At 43.6% G+C, this 23,256-nt stretch overlaps 1 protein-coding gene across 3 annotated transcripts in view; it reads left to right on the top strand.

The window, feature by feature from the left end:
- LOC137347769 (fibronectin type III domain-containing protein 3B-like) overlaps positions 1 to 23,256 on the top strand; it is a 116,838-nt gene that overhangs the window by 7,377 nt on the left and 86,205 nt on the right. The window contains exon 2 of one of the 3 annotated variants that reach the window (XM_068012718.1): positions 14,340 to 14,469. The exons of 1 other annotated variant lie outside the window; for it this stretch is intronic. The gene's annotated coding sequence lies outside the window, so the exon portion shown is untranslated. Of the gene's footprint in view, positions 1 to 14,339; positions 14,470 to 21,688; positions 21,775 to 23,256 lie in introns of those variants that run through there. One more of the 3 variants, XM_068012719.1, reaches the window with a different exon arrangement.

The following is a 23,256-nucleotide window of genomic DNA, read 5'->3' as shown; positions in this document are numbered from 1 at the left end:
TGACCTGATCGAGGTGTACAAGATTATGAGGGGCATGGACAGGTGGATAGGGAGCAACTGTTCCCCTTAGTTGAAGGGGCAGTTACAAGGGGACACAAGTTTAAGGTGAGGGGCAGGAGGTTTAAGGGGGATTGGAGGAAGAACTTTTTTACCCAGAGGGTGGTGACGGTCTGGAATGCACTGCCTGGGAGGATGGTAGAGGCAGGTTGCCTCACATCCTTTAAAAAGTACCTGGATGAGCACTTGGCATGTCATAACATTCAAGGCTATGGGCCAAGTGTTGGCAAATGGGATTAGGCAGACAAGTCAGGTGTCTTTAATGCATCGGTGCAGACTCGATGTTAATGGAGCAGCTAAGGTGCTGAAGTAGAGAACAAATTTACGCTAGAACCTTGGGAACCGCATGCTTTCCCTCTTGGTTTATGGAATGGGGAAATCTACTAGGGCTTGCACTTTTGCTGCCCTTGGCAACACTTGTCCTTGGCCTAAAATTTGGCCTAAATAGGTTACTTTAGCTTTGGCAAATTTGCTTTTATCCAAGTCAACCACTAGGTGGGCCTTCTGTACACTCCTTAAAGTTCCCTTAAATCATTTAAATAGTCTTCCCAGGTGCTGAAAACCAGCAAGTCATCAAGGTAAACTGTTGTTTAAACCAGCTACCACCTGGTTCAGTAATCATTGGAATGGCTGGGGCATTTTTCAGATCGAATGGCATTACTTTGCACTGAAATAAGCCATTGTGGGTGACAAAGGCTGAGGTTTCCTATGCTTGCTGTGTAATTGGAGTGTGGAAGTATCCTTTTAATAAATCTATTTCACTGATGTAGGTGGTTTTTCCTACTTGGTCTATGCAGTCTTCAATATGGGGAGTTGGCTATGAGTTATTTTTTGTAACTGCATTGACCTTGCAGTAATCAGTGTAGAGTCTGGCTGAACCATCAGGTTTGGGAATAGTACAATCGGAGAGCTGCAGCTGCTTTGACTGGGTTCAATTAAATAATGTTCTAGCATGTACTGGACCTCCTTGCAGACCTGAAATAGCTTAACAGGGCTCAATCTATAGTGGTTCTGTTTTATTGGTGGGGTCTCTCCTACATCTACATGTATTGTTAAAGGCGTGCAACCCAGTTTGTCCCTACAGACTTCCTTGAATGCCTTTAGTAATGTGATTAGGTCCTGTCTTTGCTGTTCAGAGAGATAGTCTAGCATTGTGTCATATGTGTTTTCCAACCTGGCAGTAGGGCGTTCAATTTTAAAATTTTCGGGGTTCTCTTACTAGTCTAGTTTGTCCTCACTACTGCTCTGTCCCTCGACTGCTTTTACTGCCTGGCACACTACCAGTCTGTCCTGATCCCAACTGTGGTATCTTTTTTAATGTTAACATGGCACAGGCTTTGTGTTTTTTCCCTCCTATCTGGGTATTAATTAAGTAGTTTACATTGTTCACTTTTTTCCCCCCCTACACTATATGGGCCACTAAACCTGGCTTTTAGAGGTTTGCCCTGCAAGGGTAACAGTGCCAGAACTTGGTCTCAGGGCTTAAAATCATAGACTGCAGCTTTCTTATCTGCCTGGCTTTTCATTTTTTGTGTTCCTTTGCTAATGCACAGGCTTCTTTCTCAGAAGGTGGATGCATAATTTAGGAATGAGGTCTCCTCCCTTTGATCCAGGAACTTTTCTTTGATTTAATTTTAGGGAGCTTCTCACCACCTGTCCAAAAATAATTCCTAATGGGTTAAGGCCTGTGGATTCATTGGGAAAAACCCTGGTAGTGAACAGCACAACTGTTATTCTTTGTCCCAGTAGTGGGGTATTCACTGCAATATGCTCAGGGATCGTTATTAGGGTCTGATGGTGCCATTCCAGGGCCCCTTGTGAATGACTGCACTGAAGATTTCAGCTGGTCACAGTGGTGCAGTGGCTAGCGCCGCAGCCTCACAGCTCCAGCGACCTGGGTTCAGTTCTGGGTACTGCCTGTGCGGAGTTTGAAAGTTCTCCCTGTGACCGCGTGGGTTTCTTCCGGGTGCTCTGGTTTCCTCCCACATGCCAAAAGACTTGTGGGTTGATAGGTAAATTGGCCATTGTAAAAAAAAAAAAAATTGCCCCTAGTGTAGGTAGGTGGTAGGAGAGTTGAGGGAAAAGTGGGGGTGAGGGGGAAAATGGGATTAATGTAGGAGTAGTATAAATGGGTGGTTGATGGTCGACACGGACTAGGTGGGCCAAAGGGCCTGTTTCGGTGCTGTATCTCTCCGTGACTCTGAGACTAATACCAAGGCTTTGTATGACCTCCTGGAACATTTGGGTCATGAAATTGGTTCCCTGATTGGATTGTATTTTTCTGGAAAGTCTGTATCTGGTGAAAAACTGGGTAACCCCTCGACTACGGCTTTGGCAGTAATTTTCCTCAACTGTATGGTTTCTGGGAATTCGGTGGCCATATCCAAGATGGTTAAAAGGGATTGATAATCTGTCTTGGCTTTGGGTTGGGGTCCTACACAATTAATTAAAACTCTAGATAGAGGATCTGGATCGGCGCAGGCTTGGAGGGCCGAAGGGCCTGTTCCTGTGCTGTAATTTTCTTTGTTCTTTGTTCTATTAAAAGGTTCCTTGAAAGCAGGAAAGGGGCCGAGGAGCAGGTTTGATTGTAGGTTGTGGTTTCCCTAGAGCTTGGCAGGTCTGACAAAATTTAATCACATCTTTGTGGATTTGGGACCAGTACAAGTGTCTGCTAATCTGGGCCTGGGTGTTCTGATACCCACGTGCCCAGCCAAAGGGATTTCATGGGAAATTCACAGAATCTCTCTGCAATATTTAGGGGGAACTATAATTTGGTGAACTACTGTCCACTCTTCCTCTGCGAGTCGCTGTAGGGGTCCCAACTTCCTCATTTAAGATTTCATTTCTAAAATAGTAACACTCAAGCAATTTCTCTGCCTCTGCCTCAGAATAGGTAGTCTGTGCTATCCTTTTTAAGCAGGGTCTGCCTGCTGGGCATCAATTAAGGAGGGTGTTATGGCCAGGTGAGAAATGGGGTCTAGGGTTCCCTCTCAGCCTTCACCTGGTCTTACCATGACAGGATTTAATTTTTAAACAGTATTTTTTTAGCTCCCCCTTGTTGAATCCTTGTTCAACACTAAGGCAAAGAAACTAGCCAAACAGGTTTTCTTAGATTTAAAGAAAAAAAGGTTGAACTTTATTAAACTGAAACTTTAATTTGGTTAACGCCTATGGATACGCAACATGCCTGCGCTCGCGATACATGAATGCAAATAGAGACAGAAAAGAGCAGAAGAAATAAAGTGGAAAATTTTGAGGCAGTACCTGAAGATGATTACTGTTCTTCAAGCTCACTGTAAAGTACTTGATAGTAGGTAGGTCTTGCTTTTCATTGGGGCCCAGTATTATTCTTAAATCTTGGTTGATGTAGGAGACTTTTCTCTCAGTTCATGTGAGCTCATTGGGTCCAGAGGCTTGAGAGAGATGGGAGCAGACAGGAGGTCTTCTCACACCAGGAGCATAAACAGTCTTTCTCCGTTCAGACTCTTTGTACAATTCAGAAAAACCCAGGTTGCCAAGCAGGTTAGTCATGTGACTAGCTGGTCTGACCATATCTGTTTGTGGATTGTTGTTTTAGCCGACCCTGGTGCTCAAAGTCCATTGGAGCAGGGAGTCGCCCCTTTGTCCCTCCAAGCATTGTCTGTTGGTATGCAAATGTTTTTTCCAGCCGCGGCTGATCTGTTTAGCAAGTCATTTTCTCACTCCAGCAACAACTGAAAGTCAATGTTCATATGGCAAAATTAATATGACTCGTTCTTGGCAGGTGGGGAGGTGGGGGGGTGGGGGGGGGGTGCGGGGGGGAGGTGAGATCTGCATGACAAGGGTATACTTTCCCTTAAATTTTCAAAAAATGTTTCAGCCAGCCAGACTTGAGTCATCTGACTGCTTTATTGGTTCAGATCTCTGGGGAGCTTGCTTGGTCATGGCCCTGGTTACTACACAGGCAAGAAAGATTCCAGGCACTTCTTCCTGGATTTGTTCTCTCTCTGGTCTCATTTGGTTGCTCTAAGACCACTGGGGCTGCTGCCACCTTACCCCCAGCCAAATCACTGCTGAGTAGCAAGTCTATTCTGGCCATGGTAGACGAGAGACAATTCCTATAGTAATCGGTCCAGAAACTAGGTTGCACTGCAAACGAACCCGATACAGGGTACAGATGGTTATCTTTTCTCAATCCCTTCAACCAGAACCTTCACTTTTAGTGAGCTCTCTGGGAAGGACATTCCTTTACCCAGCATGAGCAATTGAGTGGCCCCTGTGTCTCGAAGTAGGACAATGGGTTTGCCTGTCTCAAGTAATATGGGAACACTTTTCCTTTTAAAACTAAACCCTGCTAGCCTTCAGGAATTTCCTCTAATTCTTCCTCCCCCATGGCGGTATTCTTTGCTGGGTGCCTTACCGTGGTTAGGGCCACAGGCGTATCTGCCTTTCTACCTGCTTGGGCACCTTTTTTCTTGGTTAGCTTTGTGACTCCTACAAAATTAATTGGCTTTAATGTCCAGCAGCCAGCTTTCACATTCCCTGTTTTACTGCAATGGGAAAACACAGGTCTGTGGAAAACATTTCTGCCCTCTGCAATTTGTTTCCTAACTGCTGGAGGACGTCTTGCATTCTCCCTGGTCACTAACACCTCATCTCATCACTTTCCCATTTTCTGTCCTTTCCAAACTTCGGAGTTGTTATTATGGAAGGATTTTCCCTGAGAAAAGGATTTGAGTAAGCTCATAGTCGCCGCCATGGCGGCTTCGCTCACCTTTGTCATTTTTGCGCCTCGATATGGGTTCTTATGTTAATTGCGATGCTAGTTTTAAATTCTTCTAATAATAGAATTACCTTTCAAATTTTCATTTTGAGAGGTCTAACTTTAGAGATCGTATCCAGCAATCAAACGCCATTTGTTTAATTCTTTCAAATTCAATAGAAGTATGGGTAGGTCTTTTCCTCATGCTTTTTAAATTTCTGTCCACGGGCTTCAAGTACCAACTCGTGCATTCAGAATTGCCATTTTAGTTTGTTCATAGTCAGAAGAACTTGCTTCTGACAACAGAGAAAAAGCTTTGAAAGCCCTACTCACCAATTCGCCTTGCAGGAGGATTGACCAGTTTTTTTGTGTGGCCATTTTAACCTATTAGCTATTTTTTCAAAAGATATAAAATAGGGTGGTCCAACATACAGCCTGCAGGCCAGCTTCCAGCCTACCAAAGGTTTCTACAGGTGTAAACTGTACCTGGGGCTGTCCTCATTCTCGCCAGGGCTCTGACTGGAGATAGGAAATTTCCTTTTATCATACAGATCGGCCTTTGTAAAAACATCGCGGAAACCCTGAATTTGTCAGTTGGGAAGCGCGTTTTCAGCGTTCCTGCTTCAGCACCTGTCAGCTGTGAAATTCAGCACGATGTTTTTAAATGAACCTGTCACAAAGCTGTTGTGCTGAGCGCTCCTGCTCAGTGCAATTGGGAGAGGGAGTGGGGGGGAAACAGAGGTGTGGAAAAAGAGATCAAGATCACTCATGATGGATGAACATCTATCCAGAATACTCTGCATTGTTACCTCAAGTGTGCAGGCAGATGTGACTACTTATGCAAGCAAAAGCAATGCCAGGTATGTCGCTAAATCAGTTTTTAATTTTGTGACGAGGAAGTAAATCAATCAATTAGTCTTCACCTTTAAAGCTTCTTCACAAAAATGCACATTTGTTGTTTTTATTAGTAAGATAAATTTTTAATGCCTTTATCTTTTGAAATTTGCTCACCTGGCAGAGCAAAAATCACAATTCGGCCCTCTGCCTGAAAAGGTTGGACAACCCTGATTATAAAATAAGACTCGACCTCCTCCTTAAATTTTGGCACTAGTCTTGAGCGTCTCATGTCAAAGCTTTGCTCCGAATTGGGGATACTGTTTGAATTGATGGTGCCTGCGGCCATTCTAACGCATCCTTTTCACCACTTCCTCTCTTTCCTCTTATCCTCTGCAATTGTATTTCCTCTTAAAACTGAAACTTTCTTTCCTCTCTTTCCTTTTGAAGCTGAAACTTTTTTTTTCCCCCCTTCTGCAACTGCAATTCCTGTTTCAATTGAACTTGCATCTCCTCGTTTTTCAATTGCATTTCCTCTCTTGCCTTCTGAATTCTAGTTAGGGCTACCTTTTTCATTCTTGCTTCTTCTGCTTTAGGGGCAAGATTTAAATAACTAGACACTTCACTATTTCAGGTTTCTTTGCCTTTTGCTTGAAAGTGACTCCCACTTGCATAGCTAGGATTTTAAAATATTCAATACTTAATTGATTTGATATATCATGAGATATGTCTAGCTGCTCGACAAACCCCTTGGCATTAAATGCGGCCATGTCTTTTGTTTCCAGCATAGAGAAGAAAAAGTACAAGAAAACCTGTGTTCATTTTCCCACAGTTTTAGAGGTCAATTTTCCTCCCATTTCCAACTCTCTCGTTTAACCTGATGTTTCATAAACTGGTGGCCCTGGGCCAGGATTTTTATTATGGGCAGGTGGGAAATGGCATGGCTGGTTTCCAATGGTCACCTCCCAAATGACCACTGGTAGGGCTTGATTTTATAATCTCGCTGCCCGATCTCTGTGGCGAGATGAAAAAATGGCGGCCCGTTTGTGCAGGCCACACGCCATAGTTACCACTATCTTCCGTGAGGTGGCTCATTTACCTCCCTGTGGTGATCATGTGGAGGGGTGGACTGATGTCATCGGAAATGGTGTCTGCAGCCTGTGCGCGAGCACAGCATCGTTTTTAAAGGGCTGTCAGCCCTATCGGCTAGTTTGGATATTTAAAGGTAAATTGAATTTAAATACATTTCTTTTTTGCCCCTTTCCCACCCCCAATAACAAATTAATTTGCCTCCCCCACCACCCCCCCCAACACTTAGCTTTTACCATCTGACTTTCCCCTCCTCCACAAAATGCACAAACTTTCAGCTACAACCCTTCCCACTATCCCCTACACCATGACATTAATTTGACACCGCTTTCCTCCCCACATTGAAACTTATCCCCAACCCCCCACCAGTGTTGTGCCTCATTTCCCCAGAGGGGGATCTGAAGGTGTGGGAGTGCCGGCCACCAGGCCGAAGATCGCACTGGCACATCAGGCAGCAACATCCAGCTTAATTAAATCAATCCTTTTAATTTATTTAAATATTCAAACAGGGGTCCTGTCACTGAGCGGTGGTGGGGGGCCGGGGGGGCACCATGAGGCCTCCCCACCACCAGTAATGCTGGGCCCTTCTGGCGTCTGGGTGCGTGGCAGCATTCTCCCAGATGCATTTTCCGGCTCCCCCGCCATGGAACTAGATGTCGGGTGGTTGGTAAAATCCAGCCTGTAGTATGTGTGATAATTACATAATAGTGCCTCACTCAATGCTGCCTGATGTATGCCTAAATGTTCTCATTTATTTGATCTTTCAGATACAGACCCCTGTACACTGGATTTTATGAACTTTTTTTATTTTGGTGAAATTTTTAAATAAATTCCACATTAAAATTTGGGGAGGCAAATGGGGAGAGAATCCTTTTTGTTTTGATATTTGTTGAAATTATCAAGGTGAGGGATGTTGGTGCTGGAAAAGGAACATTTCACTTTTCAGTATCAAGTACTCCACGGTCAGATCTCCCACTGTGGCATGTAGGGTAAACCTCTGTCCCAACAAGAATTCAAAGGTGTCAGCCTTGACTCAGTGGTAGCACTCTTTCCTCTGAGTCAGAGGTTCATGGTCTCGAGTCCCATTCCAGAGACTTGAGCATATAATCAAGACTGATTCTTCAGTGCAGCATGATAGAGCACTAAAGGCCTGCTCGGGTCTGCAAAAAAAACCTCGACCCAAGCCAGACAGAACCACATCCCACCCGAGCTCAACCCAGCCAGAGTCCTTCCATTTTTCCTGTGCCCGACTTGACCATCAGTTAACTTCTGTTTTTCACTTTGTTGCTGATCTACACAAGCTTAAAATAACTGTTAATTAAATTTTTTGACTAGAAAGGATTTTTAACAGTGCAGCCACTTACCTGTGATCGAGTGTACCCAACCTGAGCCTGAATGCCGGACCCGGAAGTTCAACCCGACCTGACCCCGACACATCGTCGGGTTTGGGTCGGGTAGTAGGCCTTTATAGAGCACTGCATGGTCAGAGATGTTGCATTTCAGATGAAATGTTAAGCTGAGGCCCATTTCCACTCTCAAGTGGACATAAAAGTTTTCATGGCATTATGTTGAAGAGCAGTGGAATTTTTCATGGTGTCCTGGCCAATATTTATCCCTCAACCAAAAACAGATTATCTCTTTATTCCACATTGCAACAAAAAAAAGTACTTCATTGGCTGTAAAGCACTTTGAGATATCCTGAAGTCATGAAATGAGATATAAATGCTGTCTTTTTTTTCTTTCCACAGGATAAAAATCTCTCAGAAATTGAGGCTAATTTTAAAATTATTAACTTGAACAATGTGTAAAGGGTAAGATTAGGAATTGGCTACTTCAGATCATCTATTTATTTTCTTTCCAAAGTTTAGATCCATGTAGGAGAAACCCTTTGAACATTTTCATCCCTTAATTCTGTGGTGACATCAAGCCGGAGCCCAAGAGTCCTATCTCAAATCCAAAATTTTGCATTGCTTCATTGTACATCTGAGTCCTTCTTCATTCTGCTGGGGGCAGTCTGTTTTGTGAATTGCCAATTTTATGTGGAGGACATGAATGAGGGGATTACCAGTGATCACAGTTGCTCCTGGATTAAATTTAGCCTCCTGTTAAACTCCCAGAGTCAATTTGAACAGATGAAAAATAAAGATCAGATTCAACAATTTAAAATAACTGAATATATTTTATTAATCAGGTAGAGATGTAAACTACAGTATCAGGCCATTATGATTTCAGTATTTTAGTGCTCTTGTAAATCATTCTTCCACAGTAAGATTAACCTCTTGAAATTGAAAGACAAGTCCTCACGCGAATGTTAACGGCCTGTCTCTGTGCTGTATAACTCTATGACTCTGTGACTTCAATCTACTTGTGCTCATCTCCCAGGTGGCGAGCTTCTGGTGAACTATGTAAACCATATGCCCATGGAGCGCTTTAGAATTATAGAATGATACAGCAGAGGAGATGGTCATTTGGCCCATTGTGTCTGTGCTGACTCTTTGTAAAAAGCTATCCAATTTGTCCCACTCCTCTGCTCTTTCCCCATAGCCATGCTCCTTGTTTCCCATCAAGTATTTATCCCTTTTCACATTTATTGTTGAATCTGCTTCCACCACCATTTCAGTCAGCCCATTCCAACAAATTGCTATGTAAAAGAACAAATCTGCTCTCTCACCTCTGGTTCTTTAACTTGAACAAGGTTCAGAATCAAGCTGCAACTGTGGGATTTGTATAAATTTACTTATGTTGATCAAGGAATGCTGATAAATATTTAAAATCTGAGCAAACAAACTTATGCTGCAACCTTTGAGTGGACCAGAGTCATTTCTCATATGCCAGTTGACCAGTTTTGTCTCAATGCAACAAAACAGTGTTTTGAGTTTGACTTTCCACCATTGTGCAGTGACAAACACAAACATGCTGAAGTGAATGTCAGCATTGTGCACTGACATGTAACCATGCTTGTGTCTGTCACTGCACAATGGGGAACTTCACATAAACAATTCTTGGAATTGAATGGTTGGAACCAATTTCAGAGTCTGCAGGACTTGGCAATTACACTTAGCATTTAGATGAGCTAATTACTTTAGTTTGCAAAAACAAATGCAACTAAAAGCTTTTGAGATGAAAGGAAACAAGTCACCTTTGTAATGCTTGTTTGGCAAAAATACTGTTTCTTTAAATATTCAGTGCACATTTCATCATTTGTGATGGTTACCTTTTGCTCCTGGTTTCTTTAATATATGAAAAATAAATCTGGGTTTTTAGTTCTGTATAGAAAGGAAGATGTATCTGACTCCAGTTTGCATTGTTGTGGCACAGCCATGCTGTCCATGGTAAATTCAAATCGATTTCATGCTTTTTGTGTTCCTCTCTGACCCTTTGTCCTTCGCAGGTAATTACACCATCGAAGGAAGGAGGTTTTGGAAGGTGGGAGAGGTTTAGCATTGATGTACTGTGTGGGCTCCAGCCTTCATAACAGTTTTGTTGAAACATTTAACAAGAAAAAAATGTGCTGGTCTGAATGCAAGTCTTTAGCATTGGCTTCTTAAGACTGAAGGGATTGGGTTCACTTTGTTTAGAAACGGGGAATTCCAAGTAATGAAGTTTTTCTGGCTTGAAAGGATCTCACCAGTGTGGTCTAATTAAGCAAATGCCAAATTCAACTGACAAGTTGAAATACATGGGATTGGAATTAGATTTACAGGAAGCAAGAGCAAAAGTTGGGTGGAACTTTTTCACTCAAAGGGTGTAAATAACGTTCTCAGTTAGCAAGGAAGATCTTTGAAATTATAAGGAACATCAGTACTCAGACCCACGCAAAAAGAGCTCACAATGTATGGAAAGCAAAGTCACAGTACCTGTACATAACCACTTTTGTTGAAAGGCACCAGATGAATCTTGCTTTCTCAGTTATTTTGGGGAAGTAGATTTCATGCATAGAATCTTACAGCACAAAATGAGACCATTCAGCCCATGTCTCTGCTGGCTCCTTTTGAAAGAGGTGGCCAATTTAGTCCCACACCCCTATTTTCTGCCAACAAGCCTGCAAATTCATCCTCTTCAAGTACATGCCCTTTCAGGTAGCATGTTCCCGACCATAACCCTCTGTCAAGACATTTCTCCTCGCTTCCCCTCTAATTCTTTTGCCAATTGTTTTAAACCTATGACCTCTGGTTATCAATCCACTTGCCAGGGGAAATAGTTCATCCCTACGTGCTCTATCAAAACCCCTCATAATTTTAATTACCTCTACCAGGTCTCCTCTTAACCTTCCCTGCTCTAAAGAGAACAATCCCAGCATCTCCAATTGCTTCACATAACTGAAATCCCTTATCCCTGGTATTATCCTGGTAAAACCCCTCTATTCCCTGTCCAAGGCCATGATAACCTTGCTAATTGTGGTGCCCAGAATGGAGTCGTAGGTCAGAGTTTTACACCACCCCACAAGCCAGATGGTGATGAGAGGGTGGTGTAAAATTGAGCAGGAGGCCTTCGTGGCCCGCTTCCGCCTCCGCCCGATGGGGCAAGAAATGGCTAGCCTGCCCCAGGCCAATCAAGGCCCTTAACTGGCCACTTAAGGGCCTTTGCCCACTTCCACGGGGATTTTACCTACAAGTGAGCATCCGGGAGTAATGAAAGGCCGCCCAGTGAAACCTGGCAGCCTCTCTGCACTGGGGTGGGGAGCTGGACAAACAGGCACAGGGTGCCTGATTGAGGGCCGCCCCTGCTTTCCCAACCACCCCCAGGACCTGACGCCCCCCTTTTCCCCCACCACACAGCCACCTTGCCTTTCCGGGACGCGACCAATCACACCGAGGCAAACCAAACTTACCTGTAGTCCTGGCTCCATGTTCTCGGCTGGGCTGCAGTCCTAGCAGTGGCCAACGTCCCGGTGGTGCTGCTGGGACTAAGCTGCTGGCCCGATGATTGGCCAGAAGCTCAATGAGACGGGACTACTTCCCTCAGTTGGAAGTCCCACCTCGGAACAATTAAAGCGCAGGAACCTGTAAAATGCAGGTTGGATCCCCAGGCCGGGCAGAAGCAGGTTTGTCACTGACTTTAACGTCAGTGGCTTGCTCCTGTCCAACCAACGTAAAATCCAGCCCATAGTCATTTATGGCACAGAAGGAGGCCATTTGGCCCATCAAGTCCATGCTGGTTCTCTGCAGAGCAATCCAGTCAGTCGCTCACCTGCTTGATCCCCATGGCCCTGCAAATGTATTTCCTTCAAGTGGCCATACAATTTCCTTTTGAAATCATTGATTGTCTCCACTTTGACCACCCTCGTGGACAGTGAGTTCCATGTCACTACCATTCGCTGGAACCAGTCTGGTGAAACTTCTCTCTACTCAAAGACTTTTTCATTCTTCCTAAAGTGTGTTGAGCAGAACTGGATGCAATACTCCAGTTGGGGCCTAACCAGAGCTTTATAAATATTCAGCATGATTTCCCTGCTTTTTTTACTCCATGCCTCTATTTATCAAGCACAAGATCTCAATGCTTTGCTAGTTTCTCAATATGTCCTGCCACCCATGTCCCTCTGTTCCTGCACACTCTTTAGAACTGTGCCAGTGAGTCTAGTCACCTCACACTTGTCTGTATTAAATTCCATCTGCCACTTGTCTGCCCATTCTGCTAGCCTACCTATATCCTGTTGCAGGCAGTTCATAACAGCCTCAGTGTTTGCCGCTCCTCTGCAGTGATTCCAGCTGGTGTCATTGACAAACTTGGAAATTTTACTCTGTATTCCAAGATCCAAGTCATTTATATATAGCAAAAAAAAAAACAGTGGTCCCAACATTGACCCATGTGGAACACCACTGTCTATCATCCTCCAGTCTGAAAAACAACCATTTATCATGATTCAAATAAAAGCAAAATACTATGAATGATGGAAATCTGAAATAAAAACAAAGTGCGCTGGAAATACTCAGCAGGACAGGCAGCAACTGTGGTGAGAGAAGCAGAGTTAATGTTTCAGGTCTGTGATCTGTCATCAGTTCTCAAATTTCTCATCACTGAAATTACCAGTCATTGACCTCAACATCTTTTCCCACGACCACTGGTGTCCATGTATAGACATGTTGTGGACCCCTGCCCGTCCCTTTTTGAACAGGTGCCTTCTGCCACAGAATTGGTTCCAATGCCCCATGAACCTGAAGCCCTTCCTCCTGCGCTAGGCTTCAAGCCGAGCATTGATCCTCTCTGTCTTCCTATTTATACTCTCTAGCATGTGGCACTGGGAGTAATCTAGAGATTACTACCTTTGAGGTCCTACTCTTTAACCTCTTCCCTAGCTCGTGAAAATATGACTAGGACCTCAAGGCCTGCCCACTGTCATTGGCACCAACGTGTCACAATGTCTGGCTCACTACCTTCCCCCTGCAGAATATTCTCTACCCTCTCCATGATGTCCTCTACTCTGGCACCAGGGAGACGACTCACAATGACATTACAGAAATGCCTCTCTGTCTCCCTGACAATAGAATCTCCTAGGACAACTGCATTTGTACCCTTTGCTGTTTCCTTCTATACAGTCCCTTGCGCATTGGTGCCATGGTCTTCACTCCCAGCAGTCTCCAATGCTGAGTACCTGTTTGTGGGTGACACACACCCCAAAGACTCCTTCACCACCTGCCTCTTCCTAGTCTTCTGGATGTCCACCCACCTAGTATCCTGAACTCTTACCTGCCTATGGGTATCCTGGAAACTCTTCTACCCCCTGATGCTCTGCAGTGATTCCAGCTGTTCTACAAGTTCAGAAATCCTTAGCTGGAGGTGAAGCAGATGGATACACCTCCTGCACACATGTTCCCCTGAGACATTTGAGATGTCCTGAAATTCCCACATGGTGCAGGAATTGCAAACAGCTGCCCATCAATGATGGAAAAAAAAATGTACACAATGCTCCAGCTAAGGCCCAAAATTTGTATAGGTACAGCATGACCACCTTGTTTTTGTATTCAATGCCCCATTGACAAAGCCAAGTATTCTATGTTTTCTTAACTGTCTTGTCAACTTGCCCTGCCACATTCAAAGATTTGTGACTATGCACCTCCAGGTTTCTCTGTTTTTGTACATCCCTTAAAATAGTGCCATATATATTATACTGGGTCTCCACTTTATTTCTCCCAAAGTGCATTGTTGTATTAACGTGTTGTGATGTCCCATTTAAAGACTCAATATGATAATGAGCTAAGTACCAGGATGCTAGATGCCATAATCACTCTGCACAGCAACACCTTGCACAAAGGTTCTGTATATAGTTTGCTCTGTATTGTATATACTAGCTTAACTGTGAATAATCCTCCTGGAGATCTTCAAGGAACTGGAATCCACATACCTCATTGTGTTGCTTAAGGTAACATAATGAGGTACGTGTTGTGTGATAGCCTTTAAGAGTAATCTATCTTTAGGATCTTGATATGCTAATGAGCTATGTGCCAGTATGTAGTCATGTGACTACATGCCAGTGTCACTCTGCTACTGTCACACCAAAGGCAAGTTCTATAATAGTTAGCTGTATTGTCTATAGTTGCTAGCTGTTTAATAAACATGTTTTGAGATAGTCAATCAATCTGAACTTCATGCATCTCATTTATGTTGCATCAACCAACAGTTTGAAGACTACCTCCCACAGCCAGAAGAGAGAAAGATAAAGAAAAATACTGCCCCAGAGAGGGAAAGAAGAAAACACTTGCCTCAAGCTATAGGTTACAGAGCTAAACAACAGGCTGCAAGGAAATTGGGTGAGTCATTCTGCTGAGCGAGTCATACTGCTTTGAAAGCAAAAAAACTTTGAAGTCCTTTAGCAGATTGATTTTTTTTCCAAAAAGCTCAAGTGCTTAAAAACTGATCTTTCTCAAAGCCTCTTTTTTAAAAATGAAGACCAACTCCCCTCCCAGGCTGAACGGTGGTCCCCGCCATTACAGAAGATGCCCGACAATGAAAAGTATGGAATTCTCCATTCTCTCAGCTCACAGCTGAAGCTATAAAAAGAAACCCCATCAAAATCACTCAACTGTGAAGAGCTTTAATTCACTCAATCTGAGTTTTTAAAAAAACTCAACTACTCAAGCATTAAGAATTGCCTATTGAACGGCTGTATAAACAAACTAGCAAAAAAAAGGCCCTTGAAATACCTATTGGACAGCTCTGTAAGCAGGACAGGCTCAATGCTGGAAGCTAGACAAACAAGCTGCTGCTGCTGTCAATCAAATCAGCCAGGAGAGTTTCTTAAAGGGGAAAGCAGTACAGAGTCACAAAGCAAGTTCTTAAGGCAAGTTTAAAGCAAAACAGCAGAAACATGGATACCAATTTTCCCAGCATAAAATGGAGAGCCTTGGATATCCTATGAGTTCCAGCTGTTCAAACAAAGAATGCAATTATGCTTCATGGACCAAGTGATGGTAAAACCAGAGAAGCAAGCTCTAAAAATAATAGCGATTGGAAATGATGGATTGCACAGAATCAATACCTCTGGATTATCTGAAGAGGACCAGAAAAATCCTGCTAAGATATGGAAAGTGCTGGAAGATCAGCTGATTTGAGTGAATTTCAGAATTCACCATCTAGAATTCATGTCCTATTTGCAACAGCCACAGGAGTCAATCGACAACTTCATAAGCAGATGCCATAGTAAGGGCAACAAATGCGATTTCTCAGAAGCTGAGCTGTCGGACTGAATAATGGAGCTGGTAATCATAACACCCATTGAAGCATTCCAGAAAGACTGCGTGGGGGGTGGGTGCAGAGAAAGGTCACAGCATTGATGCACTGCTGGAAGATGGCAGGAAATATGAAACCATTTGTAGCTGGACAACAACTGCATTCACTAGGTGCAGTAAAAATTATTGGCAGTGTAACTAGGTTGAAAAGAGCATACAAGCTGTGTGGTAAGTGTAATTGGTCCCACTCATGGTGAAATTACCTGCATTTTGAGACCTGAGCAAGGCATGTAGTGTAAAAGGGCACTGGGCCTGCCTATGCAGGATTTCTGGCTCCAAAGATGCAGCCAGAAGCCATGGTAGGATATGAGCCAACAGAAGACTGGCTTAGTAACATGGCAACAGCAGCAAGAAAAGCACCAGAGACCTGTATAAATGCGAGCTGATACATGAAGCTTGCAGCAAAACAGACCTGAGGCAAAACGCTGGTAGGAACAAGTCTCAGTCAGAAGACGAGCAGGCATTCTACATTGTGAACCTGACACATCACATTGAAGTTAAGCAACTGGAAGCTTTTGCCACTATTAACAGCACGTGCCCAAAGGAAGCTGGAAAACATACACTTGGTCAAGGTTGACACCGGCACTAGTGCAAATATCGTAGCAGTCTGAATCTTCAAAGATATGTCATGGGAGATTGATACAACCGACAACTGCCAAACTATCTGCATACAATGGGTCACCCATCTCTTGCAGTGGCACATTAATAATGCAATGCAGATACAGCAAATCAGCTTGGAAACCACAAACATTCTACCTAGTAGACACGAGTGGACCAGCAATGGCAGGACTACCAGTGTATAAGGACCTCAAAGTCACCACAAGAGCATTGCCAAGGGGAAATCTCTAAGGACCGGAACCCACTCGCAGACTCTGACCAGCATCAAATGGTGCAGTGTGGAAACCCAACAGCATAAGTATGCTGCTGTTCACTTCTGCTCTCTAGAGAACTGCCAGCACCACAACAAGCCAGAATGGGCAGGTATCTCCATGAGACCAAGTACTCTTTTCCCCCAACAAATCCTCTACCTTGACTCCTAGACAGAGGATGAGAGGCAAATGACAAGCAATGTCCTGAGGAGGCAGAGGAGGAATGAGTTGAAGCATTGTACATTGGTTCTTCAAGATGAGGTGCTGGAACTTTCTAAGAATGACAAGGCCTCAAAGATGGTCATCTTGAGAAAAGCAACAGAGTATGTTAGCAAGCTGAAGGCGGAGAAGGAAAGACAACTGAAACTGAATGCAGAGAGGGAGAAATTTCAGAAAGAACAGGAACAGCTGAAATGCAAAGTCCCTGAACAAGAGTTCTCAAATCACCAAGATGACTTTTGAGTCTCTAATTGTAAAGATCAAAATTATTTATATAGGTGAAGATTATGAAATCTAATTTGTGTATCTTTTTAGCATGCAAGACTCTGGAAAGAAGGGGGATGTGTGATTGCCTTGAAGAGTAATATACCTTTAAGATCTTAGTATGCTAATGAGCCATATGCCAGGAAGTCACCATGTGACTACATGCCAGTGTCACTGTTACTGTAACACCAAGAGGCATATTTTGTAATAGCTCTGTAATGTATATAGTTAACTGTTTAATAAACCTGTTTTGAGATCTTCATTCAACATAAAGCTTCTCATTGCATTATGTGGATTAAACCAGTCAAGCATGAAGTTAGACAAACTCTAGCAAAAAAAAGAAAACACATAGAAGCAAAGTGCTAACAGAACACTGTCAAGCACCTGTTACACTCTGTCAAAGCAGCTAACCTGAAAAAAAAATTCTTATGGGGCATCACTCTTAAGGTGATCATGTATGCACATGCACATTTATTCATATTAATTTGCATGTTCCATGTGTCTGCCCATTCCACAAGTCTATGTCCTCCTGAAGTCTGCTACTATTATGTTACTTATTACACTGCCAAGTTTTGTGTTGTCCGCAACCTTTACCCAAGTCCAGGTAATTTATACATCACACGAACAATAGTCCAAAAACTGATCCCAGGGGAACCCCACTTTCAGAAAAACATTCATTCATCACTACTCCCTGTCTCCTCGTGACACGTGTTGGCCTGCTTTGAACCATCTTAAATAAACCAGTTTATTGGGTATTGATTATGAACTAAGTTTGATATGTCAACAGGAAGACCACTGTTTACATGTAAAGATCTTTGTGCATTGTGTTACAAGGTTTTTGTTGTATTAAAAACTTAAACTGGAAAAGGATTTTTCAATGGACATCAACATCTGCAAATAGTTGAAATTTTTGGATGTTTGAAAAGAAACTGACTTTTTGTATACAAGGACAGGAAAGCAGGCAATTTCAAGGAAACCAGCAAGGGGTTTGACCTCCTCAGAGTAACACTTTGAATGACAAGGGAGACTCTGTCTGGACATGTGACCTGTTAAGAAGGTTTTGGTTTCACTTTGGACCCTTTAAAAAGCCAGTGAGTTGGAAAAAGAGCAGGCATTTGAAAATTGGTTTTTGACCTCCCTGGAGATCAGAGTGGAAGACCCAGGAAAAAGTGTTAGTGCTGTCTCAGGACCTTGCATCTCTTGAAAAGAAACTCCTGTATTTCAAAGGTGGCAGATTCCTATTGCCTCCTTTCTCAGATGAATCCCTGCATCAAATATGGTTCCTGTTGTCTCGTGTTTTAAGAAATCCTGAAATCTGAAGAAAGCTTTTGCTAGATTGCTGCTGTGAAACCTAAGACTTGTTGCTACACCCCTGATGAAAGTCCTATGTGAAGCCTGCTACAGTTGAAGTGCCTTGAATACCTACCCATCAACTGTTCATGGACTTCGAGTGGCATTCGACTATGGGACACCTCACCAAACCAAAGAACATTCTACCAGAACGTGACAAACATAAAATAATTTTATTCCTTTTATTCTTATAAACAGCTGTTAACCAAAATCCTTTTTCCCCGGTTAACCAGTTTTTTGTTTTTTTGAATGTATGTGTGCTTGAGGGCTAGGAACATAAGGAGCTTTCCCTATATAGAGTTATCTCACTATTGGTTAAGACGCGTCTTTAATCCACAACAAAATTGACTATTTCTTATAAAGAAACCTGGTTGGTGTGCTTTATTGTGGGGGACAAATAGAGTATTTAATTGGCTGTTCTTCAGTAGGTGGGAAAATTTATTGGTATGCTGTGACCCGTAGAGAAGTGGGATTGAATTAACAGTGCACTACTCCCACCTCTGTCGTAACAATTGGCCCAGCTAAAAATATATAATGTAACACAAGCTATAACTCTTGTAGCTAGATGCAGGATGGAGCCCATATCTGTTAGTCACATGTTTCATAAATTATGCGTGCCTGAAATTTGGCATCACATGCGAAATAGTAGAGTTGAAGAGGAAGGATCGAGCTCTAGGTGACAAATGCTCTGATAGCATTCAGATTACTAGGGATGAAAGTGGAAGCCTGCAGGCGAACTGATGCTGTGATGTGTTTCTGTGTCTGAAACTACAGGGGCATGTGTTTTCTTAAAGGAGAGTTTTTTGAAAAATGCTACCTTCATGTTCGTTTTTCTTTGACATGTTAGTTTATATTTGAGCTTTAGATTTAGAACAGGGAAAGGGATGAGAGGGAATTGGGACCACAGACCAATGTCTGTGCAAAAGTAATGCCTCCAGGCTTGTGGAATACAGAGGCTGCTCCGTAAGTCTGTAAATGGAGCTGTTGACTTGCATTGTGGAATGAATGATCTGCATTTCCTTTTTGAAGGTTTTGTAACTAGTGATCAGAGGAGACAAAGGATGGACTGGATTTTCGTTAAAAGCGGGAAACTGGAACCGTGCCTGGTTCTGGTGGGAAACTGACTCAGATTGAGATTTTCAAATGGGTGTCCTTAATTGGTAGGGAGATGAATTTCCTGTCCACTTAGTGGCAGTGGGCTACGAGTGGAGGTGGCTCAGATCAAGTGTGGAGCTCATGAGGACACCTCATGGCAGCCATCACTGAGGCTGCTGGTTGCCCTGAAGGAGAGATCTGCGGTTTGTGCCAACACCTTCCACTGCATCAGAGGGAAGCAAGATGTCACAGGGAGCCAGAAGCCTAGCATTAGGGGCAGAACAGAGGATTGATAGCTGACCTGGATCTAAAGCTAGATGCCATGAGTGCGGTCCTCTTCCCAGAGGGTGACAGGAAGAGGACCTTGTCATGCAGCAGGGGCACCCCCCTCTGTCCAGTGTTTCTCCCTCTGCCTCCTCTTTCTCTGTCTTACCTCCTGCTCCACTCCTTCCAGGGCCTCATTATCCTGAATGTTCGCAACTCTCTGGAGGGCCACGCTATAGAGAGCGCAGCAGACCATCACAATGACGGAAACCCTTGCAGGAGGGTATTGGTGGGCGCCACCTGACCAGTCCAGGCACTGTAATTGCTTCTTCAGAAGCCCAATGGCCTGCCCAATGGTTGGCTTGCTGGGCAGGTGGCATTGGTTGTATCACCTCTGTGGGGCTCACAGAGGGGTCTGTAGCCATCTGTTCAATGGATATCCCTTGTACCTTGGATCCATCCGTGCATTTTGGGCAATGGAGTGAAGATCCGAGGCAGCCTGGACTGGTTGAACATGAAGGAGCCATGGCAGCTGCCAGGAAAGTGAGTGCACACATGGAGGAAGCTCTTGTAGTTGTAGACCAGTTGGACACTGAGGGAGCGGAATCCCTTCCTGTTAGATCTCACTGGCCAGTCACCGGGTGCCTTGATGGCCACTTGGGGCAATAGAAGATGTCCTGCACCTGGGGAATCCAGTGGTGGAGGCAAAACCGACTCCAGTTTGTCTGAGCAGGTCCATCTGTCGATGTATGTAGTCCTCTGCCCTCATGAATAAGGCATTAGTGACCTTCCTGATGACATGATGAGCTGCCAACTGCGTGATGCCACTTGGCTCCACAGCTGACCCCCTGGAATGACCCAGTTTTATAGAACCTTAGGGCAGCGGTGACATTGATGGCTGCAGGTAAGGGACTGCCATTAGTGGCTGTGAGGCCTCTGGTCGTTGTGGATCAGAATACAAAGGTCTGAGAGCATCTGCCTGGATAGGCACAGCCTCCTATGGCCCTGTGCTCTGCCATTTGCAGGTAGCTGACTCTTGGGCAGCAGACCCAATGTTTTGGGTAGTGCCTTCTTCCTCTTGCAGCCCCTTGCTGTCTTCATCTGAGCTCCTGTCCAGGAGGTTGCATCTGATGAAGATCAACCTGGCTGCTCTGTCCATTGTCAGAATAGCCTATTCCTATCTGAAGTCCCTCAGTTGGGCTTTGTGAATTCACCAGGCCTTCCCCTGCCAACCCCAGCTGCCCGGTGATGCCAGCAGGCTCACGTCCCTCTCTGGATTCACTCGCTCACTGAGCAAAGCAAGTCTTCCAGCTCCAGCAATAGCTACTCTGTGGCACTTTTGGAACAGTTGAACTTTATTTTGTGCCTCAGCATCATTTTAATCAGCCCTTTCCATAGCCCTCTTGGTCCCCTGCAGTGTTCACACCTTGTACACCCTGCTGTGTTCCACACGTGGCATTCTCCCCATTCCCTACCTTTAAAAATCCCATACTGCTGCTGACAAGCCTGTAAATGAGCTCCATAATGAGCTCAAAGGGCATTTAATTGGAGACGTGCGGGATTGCTGTTCCCTCCCTCCTGACGACTCTTTAAATATGGCGTTGTGCTGTATTCCGGAGGTGCTGTGTTCCAGTGCCGACCTTTGAGAACACTATCTGTGAATTGAGCTCACCCCGGCTCCAGCTGCCAGTGGGCTTTAAAAAGCCAGCCCCTCTTCTGTGAGCCTCCCCTTTTTCCTTGCCTTGATTTGGCACTTCCTCTTGATTTGTCTGATCATGAACTCTCACATGCTGGTGTCAGTCCTCATCTGTGTTAGTGCACTGCTGTGGCAGACTGTTCTGTGAAAGAAAGAAAAACTTGCATGTAAATAGTGCCTTTCACAACCTCAGGACATCTCAAAGTGCTTTACAGTCAAGAAAGTTAACTTCGAAGTGTAGTTACTATTGTGATGAAGGAAATACAGTGGCCAATTTGTGCACAGCAAGCTCCCACAATCTTCAAATTGATAATGACAAGATAATCAATTTTTTTTTGGAAGTTGGTTGAAGAATAAATGTTGGCTAGGACACCAATAAGAACTCCCCTGATCATCAGAATAATGCCAAGGGATCTTTTACATACACCTGCAAGAGGCAGCCAGGGATTTGGTTTAACATTAATCTGAAAGACTTTGCAGCACGCCCTCAGTACTGCAATGGAGTATCGGGCAAGATTTTTGTGTTTAAATCTCTGGAGTGAGGCTTGAACCCACAACCTTCTAACTCTGGTGAGAGTGTTACTACTTGAGCCACGGCTGCCACTGGTCAATTTTGTGTTGCCCTTGGAAATCTGTGAGGTGAACAGTTCAAATACCAGGCCCATAAGCCACTATGAATTGCCAATGCATAAAAAGGTCTTGCATTTATATAGTGCCTTTCAAGCACTTTATAGATATTAAGAACTTCTGAAGTGTAGTCATTGTTATAATGTATGAAACATGGCAGCAATGTAATAATGGTCCTACAAACAGCAATGCGATATTGAGCCAAATCTTGCTGGAGCATGGCATCTTGCTGGTTGCATCTTTTTCCTATACAATTTCAGCATGAATGTAATTGGTACTATAACTTGCTGCAAGTGTAAGCTGATAATGGGGCAGTGGGGCATCTGGGATCTTAGATAATGATGGGACCAACATATTTATCACCTTAACCAATGAGCTTTAAGGGTAGAGAAAGAGGAGGGTGAATTGGAGTTAATTCATATACAGGAAGAGAAAGAAAAAGGAAAGATGATTAGATTGAGAGAGAAAGTGACAGAAGAAAAAATATGAATGAATTTTTACATGTCTCTAACAGAACAGATTAACCAGCTTTTACCTGAATTAGTAATATTTCCCCAATCATATTAAACAGTACTCCAGCAAGACATCTAGAGACTAGTTTTGAGAGTAGCCCATATCAATTTTATCTTATCTGGATTGTCCCATGGTTTATATTCTGCACTTGTTAGTAAGGGGTGTAGAAGACTCAAGTTTTCAGTTGAAGTTAGAGAAACTTTTATGATATAGTTGATATTGTTGGCATGGTGAAGTATTTCTTTTTTGCAGTGACTCCCAGAGATGGAGAATGTTTGGACATGAAATGTTCAGTCAACAGTGTCACAGTGACCATCACCCAGTTGCCAATGTATTTGCCTAAGAACAATGACAACTGTGCTTCAAATGTAATCATTGGTTGTAAAGTGCTATGGGACATCCAGAAGATGCCATGAGATGCTATATGAAAGGAAGTGCACCATCTGCATGTTTAACAGAATCAAAAAGCGTGAGTCTGTTCCATATCTGCAAACGTTTAACATTTAAAATCTTCTAATTGCGATGTAATTGCATTTGCACTGTGCGAAGCAAAATAAACGTGGTCTCAGTGTGTTGAGATTTCGACACGATGGAAGCTTTGTGGGGTTTATGGTCCTTTTTTGTAATGTCTCAAATTCTACTGTATAATCTCCAATTCCACTCAAGTCCACTCCACTTGAGGATGACTAAGGAAAGGGTAGGGCCTAACAGATGTACAAGGGAACTTATGCGTGGTTGCAGAAGATATAGGAAGGGTTCTTAATGAGTTTTTTTTTGTCTGTCTTCACAAAGGAGAGGGATGATGCAGAATTTGTAGTAAAAGAGGAGTGTGAAATATTAGATAAGATGAACATAATGAGAGAGGAAGTGCAAGAGAGTGTGACATCCTTGAATGGATAAATAGCCAGGGCT

The sequence above is a fragment of the Heterodontus francisci genome, chromosome 32 (genome assembly GCF_036365525.1).
Source record: "Heterodontus francisci isolate sHetFra1 chromosome 32, sHetFra1.hap1, whole genome shotgun sequence".
In the NCBI taxonomy this organism is placed as follows: domain Eukaryota; kingdom Metazoa; phylum Chordata; class Chondrichthyes; order Heterodontiformes; family Heterodontidae; genus Heterodontus; species Heterodontus francisci.
Note: the sequence above shows the minus strand (reverse complement) of the source record. Positions and strands in the feature narration are given on the sequence as shown.